Source organism: Vipera berus (genome assembly GCF_964194415.1).
Source record: "Vipera berus genome assembly, chromosome: 2".
Lineage (NCBI taxonomy): Eukaryota > Metazoa > Chordata > Lepidosauria > Squamata > Viperidae > Vipera > Vipera berus.
The window spans coordinates 136,548,178-136,559,475 of record NC_138203.1 but is presented as its reverse complement, the minus strand read 5'-3'; positions in this window follow the sequence as shown (position 1 = coordinate 136,559,475).

Here is an 11,298-nt window from a genome sequence, read left to right as displayed (position 1 = left end):
CAACTTATATAATAACAGTCCAAAATTACTTCAAACATTATAGTTCACTTCCTAAATAAAAATCTGTCTACCTGCAAGAGTGACTGAAAAATTAACAAAACACATTGAAGCTGAGGGAAGCCACATATTAGAGTGCTTTTTTTATCACCCATAGCCTTATCATCCCTAATATTTGTCTGGTGGCAGCCATCTCAGCCTGTAATTCTACTTCACCTCCAGTAATTGAGCAGAGGCAATAATGGAGAAATTCTATTTTTATTTTCACAAATTAACATTTCCAGCCAGACCTTGAGATTAATGTTATATATCTCAAGTTTAACATCAAGGTGTCAATTAAATTGATGGGAAGTATTGTAATTGCACCTCATTTAACATGATTCTGTTTGTGTAACACAATAATTAAAATCACCAAGAGTGAAGCAAACTAGAGAAATCCCAGGGGATGAAGTTCGTAGGATGGCAATGAGCCTGGGACTATAAATCAACTTCTCAGGATCATTGTGATGTGGAAATGGAGAGCCCAGGGTGCCATAATCATCATCTTGGAGGAAAAGATTACTTGGGGATAGTGTGAAATAGTTGTTTCATGAGATGAGCCCTTTTTATGGTTTGCCAGTTTTCTGTCAAGCAATAATTTAAGTCCATTCTCTTCTAGCAAACGCTTTAGTCTCTTGTTGCTAAATTTGGCATATTAATAATTTTAACCTTTGGGGAGCTAGTCTTTGCTTCCAACATCAGCTAATTAGAAATGTGTTTCATTTATTGTTGTTACTTTATTATATTTTGTAAGATTGATTTGAGTGACTCCTTTTTTAGCATGGGAAAAGTGAGATGGAAAGACCTGCACCTCTTTGTTTTCATTCACTGTGAATGAAAAACATTTTACAATGCAGCTAAAGAAGATGGTTGATGTAATAAATGCAAAGATAATGTTAACTCTATCATTAAATAAATGCATAATACTGATAATGGCACAATAGTCAAGCAAAGCAAAATGCATGTTAATTTAATTCTTTATTACAAATGTTGACCAGCTACACAATCTCAATTAACCAAGTAAATACGACATAAAATGAAGGGGGGGAAATGAAAATGTTTGGAAATATATACATATAATAAAAAGGAACTCCAGAATATTTGTTTATGTCTTCCCTTCAGATGCCGAACCTGCAATTTCATTATGATTTTTTTCAAGCTTCCCTAAGCTTGATTTTCCTGGTACAGGTAGTCCTCGACTTATGATTACAATTGAGCCCAAAATTTATGTTGCTAGGTAAGACATTTGTTCAGTGAGTTTTGCCCCATTTTCCAACTTTTCTTGCCACATTTGTAAAGTGAATCACTGCAGTTGTTTAGTTAGTTACAGGGTTGTTAAGTGAATCTGGCTTCCCCATTCACTTTGTTTGTCAGAAAGTCACAAAAAAGGGGATCACATGACCCTGGGATACTGCAGCTGTCATAAATGTGAGTCAGTTGCTAAGCGTCTGAATTTTGCTCATGTGACTGTGGGGATGCTCAATGGTTGTCAGTGTGAAAAACGGTCGTAAGTCACTTTTTGTGATGTCTTGAATTCCTTAGAAGAGAGATGAAATAGAAATATAATCAGTCAATCAGCCTGCCTGGGTTTTGGAGTGTGGTCCGAAACCAGGTTAACAGTATGCCCAGTATCGTGGAGACAGTTACTCCAATTACAGAAATGAATGGCATATTTCCAGCTTAATGATACCAGAATCTGTTGTCTTCCAATTTGTTTTTTAGTGTTTTTCAGCATGGATGTATTTTTACAAGAACATATTTATTCCATATCTAAATTAATGCACAAAGCACCATATAGTTACAATCACAAATATTGCATGTCTAGTTATGGTTCTAGGTCTCAAAGCCAGGTTTTTTGTATTTTTCTTTCTTTAAAGAAATTTGCAGTTATGATATTTGAATACGTCGTCTCCCCCCCCCCCAACTTTATACTGACAAGATTCCAGTAATCTGGGGTTAGCAAAATATTTGGAAATCGTAGTCCTGACTTCCATTTCCCGATGGTATTTGCAATAAATTAAACCTGTGACTCCAAAGTAATATTCACTGAGTTTGGGGTTTATGCAGGAATGGTCTCTGGTTTTATCTGGAGTTTTGGATCTCTGCTAAAGTCATTTAAAAAGGCAGGTTGTTGGGATGGTTTTGGAGTCTACTAGAGGGTTTTTTAAATTATTATTATTATTATTTATTATTATTTAGTTAAAGAGAAAAAGTAGTATTGAAGATGAGAGAACCAAGGGGAAAAAAAGCAAAAACTGCCGCCAATAACCAAAACTATATAAAGACAACAGAAAGAACAGATTTTCATAATTAATAATTTGGCGAATCCAGCTTCTGAAACAAAATACTTCTGGCCTCTGATGTCCCTAATGGATTTTAATCATGGAGTGGTTAAAACGTAGTTTTCTTTTCTTTTTATTTTTAACAAGAGCCACTTGGTGGATATTTTCATGATGTAGTGTTCATTTTAGTAAACTTTCTTTCTCAATTTAGCTTTGTGTGTGTGAGAGAGACACAGAGAGAGAGAGAGAGAGATTTGGGGGTGGGTGTCAGAAATGAAACCTAGATTAGGTTTAATCATATTCAGCATAATAGCTTGATTCATACCTTCTAATAACTTTTAAAATGAAGTGTTATTGAACAAGTGGAGTGACTGGGTTTATAAAGCCCAGATTAAACGTACTTCATGTTGAACTGTAAGAAAATAACCAATGTGTAAATGAGTCTTCATGTGATGATTTGGTATTGCATTCTCTCAGCTGGATGCAGAAGAGTAGATTTACATCAAGAAACAAGTAACACTGAATAACATCAGTCTTGTTTATTACTAGATATATCTAAAGCTTTTAGGAAGACAGGATTTTTCTCCAAATGTCTGGAAAGTAGGGCAGTCTAATTAGGAGAGATGAATTCCTCTCTCAGTTCTTTTAAAGCAAGCAATAAAAAGGTAAAGGTAAAGGTTCCCCGCACATGCGTGCTAATCGTTTCCAACTCTAGGGGCTGGTGCTCATCTCCGTTTCAAAGCTGAAGAGCCAGCGCTTGTCCGAGGATGTCTCCGTGGTCATGTGGCCAGCATGACTAGACGCCAAAGGTGCACGGAACACTGTTACCTTCCCACTGTAGTGGTCCCTATTTTTCTACTTGCATTTTTACGTGCTTTCGAACTGCTAGGTTGGCAAAAGCTGGGACAAGTAACAGGTGCTCACTCTGTTACGCGGCACTCGGGATTCGACCCACCAAACTGCCGACCATCTGATTGACAAGCTCAGTGTCTTAACCCACTGAGCCACCACGTCCCTAAAGCAAGCAATAAAACAGGTTAAAGGCAAGGAGATTCAGAAGTACAAGTAGTCCTCGACTTATGATCACAATTGAAACCGGAATTTGTTAAGTGAGCCATGCCCAATTTTACAGTCTTTCTTGCCATGATTATTAAGCAAATCCCTGCATTTGTTAAGTGAGTCGTGTGGTCGTTAAGCAAATACATCTTTCCCCCATGGACTTGGCTTACCAGAAGCCAACTGGCAAGGCTGCGAATGGTGAACTCGCGGCCCCAGGACACTGTAGCTGTTGTCAATACATGCTGGTTGCCAAGAGCCCAAATATTGATCACATAACTGTGTGGAATGTTGCAATGGTTGTAAGTGTGAGGACTGGTCGTAAGTCACTTTTTCCAGTGCCACTGTAACTTTGAACGGCCACTAAATGAACGGTTTAAGTCAGGGGTCTCCAGCCTATGGTCCATGGCCCGGGCCGTGGCCTGTTGGCTACCGGGCCCCTGGAATAGGTGGCCAGCCTGCCCCACTCGCGGTAGCACCGCTGCGCGGGCACCAGCATCCCCAATTGTGCATGCATAGGGATGAGCGTGAGCTTAAATGGACTCCAGAAGATGGTAGAGGACAGGAAAGCCTGGAGCAGGGGTCAGCAACCTGAAACAGTGAAAGAGCCACTCGGAACTGGTTCCCTCAAAAAAGGAAAAACTGGGAGCCGCAAAAAATGTGTGCACATGTGCATACATGTGCACATGCGCAGAACAGGGTTTGACTGAAGAGTGGAGCCAAGGCGAGATATGCACCTACCCTGCATATTTGAATTGATTGGTTGAACTTTTTTAGTCCCACTTTTTTTTTTGGACTGCACATGGCAGAGGACTGGGAGCCGCAGGAGATGGCTGAAAGAGCCGCATGCGGCTCCAGAGCCGCGGGTTGCAGACCTGTGGCCTGGAGGAACGTTGTCCATAGGGTCGCGATGGGTCGGACACGACTTCGCAACTAACAACAACAACAGGGATGCTAGCACTGCCAACATCACGCAGGTGCTAGCAGCCCATTTGTGCTTATGCATGGGCATCAGTGCACATGCCATGGGCGCATGCGGTCCATTTGTGCATGCTAGTGCTGCCATCGTGCGCACACCCATTTGTGCATGCACGCACAGAGCCACACACGCACGCATTTGCCTGCTGCTCCCTTTCTTTCCGGGCTGCCAAGCTGGAAAGGTTGGGGAACTCTAGTTTAAGTCGGGGACTACTCTTATGCTGGATCCCATTTTGATTTGTTCCTCTCTGGATGATCTGTTGGCTTCTCCCGGTCAATAATCTTGTAGCCGGGAAGTCCTTAATTGTAAAGGTAAAGGTTCCCCCGCACATGCGTGCTAGTCGTTTCCGACTCTAGGGGCCAGTGCTCATCTCCGTTTGAAAGCCGAAGAGCCAGCGCTTGTCCGAGGACGTCTCCGTGGTCATGTGGCTGGCATGACTGGATGCCAGAGGTGCACGGAACGCTGTTACCTTCCCACCGTAGTAGTCCCTATTTTTCTACTTGCATTTTTACGTGCTTTCGAACTGCTAGGTTGGCAGAAGCTGGGACGAGTAACAGGCGCTCACTCTGCTACGCGGTACTCCGGATTCGACCTGCCAAACTGCCAACCTTCTGATCGACAAGCTCAGCGTCCTAACCCACTGAGCCACTGCGTCCCTCCTTAATTGTAAGTGGTGCTAAATTGCACTTCTCCAGAGTTATTATTATGAAGGATATGTTCCCTTAAAACAAAAAAATGGTCAGGAAAAAAGATTAGCTCACCTCAGGAAATCCAAAGCTATACGAGGCTCCCTTCATTGTTCCTTTGTCTTCTTTCCCACTGAGAAGAACCGTATTGAAACAGGACCCTTCCCAGGAACAGAAGTGATTTATACAGAGAGGGGCCATGAGCACCAGCTGCTAATTTGTATGCATTGTTGCCGATTAAAGTTCCTGTGAAGACATCACTTTCTTCTTTAGATTATGCTCGCAGTTGTAAGATTTTTTTTTAAAAAGAGGGTTTGGAGTCATGTTGAATTTACACACCCAATGTGAAGAAACAAAAAGCAAGATCTAATGCTTTTTCACTGATTGCTCTTCTAAGTTTAGCGGATCTGGGTGTCACTTCAGAGCAATATTGGGAGGGCAGGATTTATATTCGCTCTCAATCTTGGAGACCGGACACTAAAGAAGTGGAGTTTATAAATAGCTGCTTTAAGAACAGCATTTGATTTCAGAATGGAGCTGTTTCAAGCCCTTTTATTTTAGGTTGTCTTTAGAAATCAATAGATTTTTCTGTCACCTGCAATTTAGCTATCTATTTCAAAGTAATAGAGGTAATTTAATACTGGTTATACTGTATCTTGTTGTTTTCCCAAGTTGCCCAACTTTTCTCATCAACATGGTTGAGAAAAAACAAAGCTAACACTTTTTCAGCTTCTGACTTCCGCTGAAGCATGGCAGTGTCTCAATTCCTGGCAAATAGATGGGGAAGAAATGGAGGTAGGGACAGATTTTATTTTCCTGGGCTCCAAGATCACTGCAGATGGGGACTGTAGCCAAGAAATTAAAAGACCCTTGCTCCTGGGGAGGAAAGCCATGACAAATCTAGACAGCACACTAAAAAGCAGAGACATCATCCTGCCAACAAAAGTGCGTATAGTCAAGGCTATGGTCTTCCCAGTTGCACTGTATGGCAGTGAAAGCTGGACCATAAGAAAGGCCAAAGAATTGAGGCCTTTGAACTCTGGTGCTGGAGAAGACTCCTGCGAGTCCCTTGGACTGCAAGGCAATCAAACCGGTCAGTCCTTGAGGAGATCAACCCTGACTGCTCTTTAGAAGTCCAGATCCTGAAGTTGAAACTCAAATACTTTGGCCATCTAATTAGAAGGAAGGACTCACTGGAGAAGAGCCTAATGCTGGGAAAGATTGAGGGCAAGAGAAGAAATGGAAGACAGAGAATGAGGCGGCTGGATGGAGTCACTGAAGCAGTAGGCATGAGCCTAAATGGATTCCAGAAGACAGCAGAGGACAGGAAGGCCTGGAGGAACGTTGTCCATGGGGTCGCGATGGATCGGACACGACTTCGCAGCTAACAACAAATGGCAGTGTGTCTTCCAGCCCTATTTGTAAGTGGAAGATTTTACAGCATAGGTGCGTTAAGATTACTGGAGGATTAAGGCATCTATTTTACCTGCATTTTTAAGGGACGATTTTTGCTGCCAACATGTAGTATTGTAGGGGGGCTCTGAAGAGGGCAGAAAGGAGGTGGAGACCCGCACACGGTCTGCAAGTTGCTCACTCCTGCACTAATTGCGGCATTACTTATATACTGCACATGTCAAGACGTCAGCTGCAATATCTTATGGATTCTATACACAAAGTCAACTCCCAGATTACCTTGGCTGTAACTAAAGGGTGTTCCAACTAAGCAAAGTCGGAGAGGTGATCCAGGTAACTGGCAGTCTGTAAAGAAGGGAAGATAGAAGCCGCAACATCATAACTGAAGCCCCACCTCCTTTGCACATGCATGAACATAACAAAACAGACAATGCTTCAGTCATGATCCGACAACTGTCATCTCATCTGTGTAGACACCAATGCTGATAACTGCCTTGTCCTAAGACGGGCACCACTTCTGGGAACAATTTTGAAGATTCTGCAGTACATCAAGAGTTTTTCCACAATACACTCAGTTGGTTTCTTCCTTCCTTCCTCCCTCCCTCCCTCCCTTCCTTTTCTTCCCTCCCTCCCTCCTTCCCTTCTCTCTCTCTCTCCCTTTATTTCCTACTTTTCAAGTACTGCTCAGCAGCTTCCATTTATCACTAATCATCTACCTCCAGAGTAGTTCCTCTAAGCTTCAGTGTTCTTCCTCTCACCCATCCAAGTGTTTTTACAATATCATTCAGGTAGAAGAGTGAGGGGAGAGAGCAGTTCTCATGTCTGCAATCAATTACTGTACCGAAAGCAATTCTGTATTATGATTAAAAAAAATTTTAAAGTCACAGAATGCAAAGAATTGTAATGACATAATTTATTTATTTATTTATTTATTTATTAGTTTTTATAAACCGCCCTTCTCCCGAGGGACTCGGGGCGGTGTACAGAGGAAGGAAGGTATACAGATCGAACAATAAAAATAATAAGAAACACTAATGAACACAAACTGGGACCCCAATTAACGCTATCATGCCAGGCCAGCCTGCTGAAACAGGAAAGTTTTTAAGTCGCGACGGAAGGTACGGAGGTCAGGGGCCATCCGGATTTCTGTTGGTAAGGTGTTCCAGAGGGCTGGCGCACCCACTGAGAATGCCCTCCCCCTGGGGGCCACCAGCCGACATTCCTTGAGCGGTGGCACCCTGAGGAGGCCCTCTCTGTGGGAGCGCACAGGACGGTGGGGTGCTGACATCGGCAGAAGGTGCTCCCGAAGGTAGTCCGGACCCATGCCATGTAGGGCTTTGTAAGTCATCGTTAGCACCTTGAACTTCACACGGAAGGCAGCCGGAAGCCAGTGCAGCGCACGGAGGAGAGGTGTGATATGGGAGTATCGGGAGGCTCCCAAGAGTGTCCGTGCCGCCGCACTTTGCACCAGTTGAAGCTTCCGAGTGGATCTCAAGGGCAGCCCCATGTAGAGAGCGTTACAATAGTCTAGGCGAGATGTCACAAGGGCATGGGTGACTGTACGTAAGGAATCCAGGTCCAGATAAGGCCGTAGTTGGCGAATTAGTCGAACCCGGGAGAAGGCCCCCTTGGTCACAGCTCCAATGTGGTCTTCCAGGGAGAGCTGCGAGTCTAGGAGGACACCCAGGTTGCGGGCCCTATCAACAGGGGGAAGTAACTTGTCCCCAATGTTAAGCAGTGGGACGTTCTGAATCTCCTGGTTTCCCGGTACATACAGCCATTCAGTCTTGTCCGGGTTCAGTTGAAGCCTGTTTCTCCCCATCCATTCCCGGACCGCTTTCAGGCAGCGGGACATCACGTCTAGGGCATCACTGATATTGTTTGGAGTTGAGATAAAAAGCTGGGTGTCATCAGCATACTGATGGTACCCTACTCCAAAACTGCGAATGATCTCACCCAGCGGTTTCATGTAGATGTTGAACAGGAGAGGCGAGAGGACCGACCCCTGAGGGACTCCGCAAGCGAGAGGCCTCGGGGTCGACCTCTGTCCCCCTGTCAGCACCGACTGCGAGCGACCCTGGAGAAAGGAGGAGAACCAACGCAGAACCGTGCCTCCCACTCCCAGTCCCCTGAGGCGTCGCAGCAAGATACCATGGTCGATGGTATCGAAAGCCGCCGAGAGGTCTAATAAGACTAGGACAGAGGAATGGCCCCTGTCCCGGGCTCTCCAGAGATCATTCATCAGAGCGACCAATGCCGTCTCCGTGCTGTAGCCCGGCCTGAAACCCGATTGGTACGGGTCTAGATAAACCGCTTCATCCAGGATCTGAGGAAGTTGGTGCGCCACCACGCTCTCAACAACCTTCGCAAGGAAGCGAAGATTGGAGACTGGACGAAAGTTATTCAAAGAGGATGGGTCCAAGGTGGGCTTCTTGAGGAGAGGTCTCACCACCGCCTCCTTCAAGGCGGTGGGGAAGTGACCCTCACTCAGAGAAGCAGAGATGACCGCTTTGTTTGGCGTAAGATGAGATCCCAAAAGGAGGAGTAGGTATTCGATATTTATTTGAAGATCTGGCATTTCATTTAAATAAACAAAAATGACTGACCCAACATTTCAAATAAATTAGTACCAAATGTCAAAACAAAATTAACAATGAGGAAAATGGATTTTTGTAACATCAAACTTTTAAAAGCCATTGACACCAAAGGGCAATAAAGCAAGTATTTTATTGCCCTACAAATATTTAGAGCACCTTGAATCATTTTCATTGCTACCTGATCATTGTGGTAGCACCATCAACCTAGTGTACTTCAAATGTACCTGTGCATCCAGGTCTACTTAAGAGACTCGGAGCCCGGTTTGAGCATGGGAATATGTTCTTCAGTCTGAAGCAGAAAGCAAAATTTTGGCAACAGCTTTGCAGCCAGTCTTAGAAGCCAGTCACAAGTTATTGCTGAACATGACACATCCACCCCCAAATTGCATACATAGGCTGTTGCCAAAGGACATCTTACTTGTTGGCTTAGCTTTTTTTTAAAGCTATGCCAACATTAGATTTTCCAAAATCGAAGAGAATATCCTAATAACTCTTAATATACAGAGATAGGATGTATCTTGCCCAACTAAAGCAACTGTAGTAATTATGAACACTGGTGTTTTCCACCAGTATTGCCAATTTATTTCTGAATGTGAGGATTGGAAACTTGAATAACCATTGAGAGGGGGAAATTTCAGAAATCAAAGTCCAGTGCTGGGTGTGTCTATTTCATTTCTGCTTCTAGATGCATCCTCTCATAAAGGTCTGGAAATGAAATTAAATCTTAACACCAGAATGTGAAACCAACAAATAAACCTGGCCGTGCTAAACTCTAGGTATGTCACCAATGATGGTTAAAAGGGATGAGATGGGAGGGCAAGGTAGGTCACGTTTACATAAAGAAGTTGCTTCATTGTACAACCATCATCAACTTTTACAGCATGAATATATGACTTGGGTAAAATGAGAGGCAAATTGTCAAAAGCAGAAGAGGAGTTTTCCTACCTGCAATAAACCTAAGCATCAGACCATGCAAGTTGGAACTGTTTAGGTATATAATTGGGTCCTGCATTTTACAACGAGAGATACCATTGTATCTTCTATCTCAGATGTGAGACAGAAGATATGAAACTTGTTTGATGTGCAGCAAACCACCCCCTACACTATTTTTAAAAAGCTGCCTTTTTATTCTGGAACTGGATTGGAGGAAAATGAAAATGGACTATGGACTTCAAAGCTGCTTTATAGATAAAAAAGGACATGGACAATCGCAGAAAAGGAGAGGAAATGGGGAAGTGAAAGATCAAATGCAAAAGATGGGATTTCAAGTAAAAAATATATATTTTATCACACATGGCTTTCTCTTTTTTTTTTTAAAGCTACCCTCATGAGGGCAAGAAAGCTACTTCTCAAAGGGAAAGCTGTTACTGTACCACAAGGATTGCCTCCAATCTTAATTCTGCATTGAACCAGCTTTATAACAAAGCTTGGGGAGTACAAGGTTGCAATCCTGTGCACGCTCAGGCAGCATTTTGAGTAATCCGTTTAGCACTATATTGTTTCCTGAGTTGAAACCAGGGTGGACTTTTGTAACCAGATTGTGCATAATCTGTATCAGGGATCTCCAAACTTGGTAACTTTAAGACTTGCAGATTTCAATTTTTGGAATTCCTCAGCCAGTCATGCTGGCTGGGAAATTCTGGGGAGTTGAAGTTGGCAAATCTTAAAGTTGCCAAGTTTGGAGATCCCTGATCTCTATCAAAGAAATCCCCCCCCACAGTTCTGTCTCTCCAAGTGCCTGAATGTACTTGAACAATCACAGTGTTGAACACTTTTATCCAGAACCTGAGGCATTACTTGAACAATGCTAGCAGAAGCCGGAACGAGCAGAGCAAATCCTTGTTAGGCTTCCTGTTTAACTCAAGCTCAGAAAAGAAGGTTGACTAACCTTTTGAGAAATTGGGACGAGGGAGAATCATTATCGGATATGTTATTTCTATTCTTTCTTGGTGATAGTTGTCTTTGAAGATTAGGGACACTCATGAATTCCAAAGCCTCCGTAACCCACTTGGCATGCTCTTACATTGCTAGTGGAACGGCCACAGTTCTGGGACCAGCACTAGGCTGAGGTTTTCCACCAGCGATTAAGAAAGAGGGCCTACAGTGGACTTCATTGGGATCTACGTTCTTCTTTTCGCTAATCAACTTTCTCAAGAGGAAGCAACAGCAACTGGGTTTATTTGTCCTTAGTAAAAAGGTAGGATTATCACGGTTTCCCCTTAGATTTCACAGTCCTACAGCTTCCACCC